We start from the raw sequence: 1336 nt of genomic DNA, 5'->3' as shown, positions 1-1336 counted from the left end.
CAGACAAAGTTCCCTGACAAGTAATATTCACTATTTTGTAATTTCCATGGTCATTTTATTTTCAGCAAGTAAATTGAATGAAGATTTCTCAAAACTTCAAAGTAAATCTGTGCTAATTTTTATCATATCTCTATTGATTCTAGTTATTGGATGTTTTTATGATTCATATGACTGGTAATGTCAAGCAACTTTGTCAAACGTTTCTTTCAATAAATCTTTTAAGGAACTGTAATACATGTCATGAGACACAAAAAAAAACCGCCTGTTTAACCCGCCCAGGGCTAGATTAGTAGCTTTCATAAAGTCCGGGCATTTTTTAGCGAACCCTGTCTTCATCAGAGGGTTAAATTATTCAGCAATTGTGTTTTGCAGTGGGTCGGTCCACTTGTCCAAAATGTTCGATCCGATGAGTTTGGAGCGTCAACCTAACTTGTGCAAGTACAAAACAACAAGTTTTGAAACAAGAACCTTAATTCCAAAAAAAATATCCAATAGTTACAATAAAAAATGTAAAGAAATGACACATTACAATTTTCGTAATTGGCAGGCGTTAGAGTTGAAGGCTAAGGCGACCATCACGCCGTTTAATTTTTCCAATTCAAGCATTGTCGTGTTTCCTTTTCAGATCGGTTTGGGATGTGGGTGTGGATTTAATGTTCTCAAATTTCTTTGAGAAAAGTCCTGGAGAAAAATCGAATAGGGGACCTCCCCCAAAATAGGGATGCCGCACCAATCATTTCCCTCGTGTCTGATCTATGTTTGAGCCATCAATTGGTCTTTGATGACTTAGCTGAGCAACTTGGCAAGCTTGTCCCAAATTACAGTTACCCCGTATTTTTGCAGTAGACATTTTAGTCATGCGTATTTTTGTGGTTGACATATAAATTAAGGAAGTCCCAAGAAGGAAAAGCTGATGCGCAGAAGGATAGGTTTGATACCCAAATTCGTCCTCACTCGCTTCAATCTCCTTGACGCTCTTGAGTCGCTCAGAAACCGAATCTCGCCCTGCCAAAGTTAGACCATAAAACACTCTATTCGACGACAAACAAATAGCTCACATACATTCAGCTATTTTATATTTTCAACAAGATTTATTGAAGTAGCAAACGCTCAAGAATTAAATGATCAGTTTTATCATTGAAGTATCGATTTTCCGCCACGGTAAGTGAAAATGCCCGCTATTTTTTCGTCTATTCTCACATCCCTGGTTACTGACTTCGCCCTGGGAGAATGTTGAGTAAGTGAAAAAGGTCTTGGGGGTAAGATGAATGAATCAGGCGACCAATTGTTCTTTTGCCGGTAGCAACAAGCATTACGGGGCATTTGTGGGAAAGGG

Source organism: Tigriopus californicus, chromosome 1, assembly GCF_007210705.1.
Source record: "Tigriopus californicus strain San Diego chromosome 1, Tcal_SD_v2.1, whole genome shotgun sequence".
Taxonomy (NCBI): domain Eukaryota; kingdom Metazoa; phylum Arthropoda; class Copepoda; order Harpacticoida; family Harpacticidae; genus Tigriopus; species Tigriopus californicus.
Note: the sequence above shows the minus strand (reverse complement) of the source record.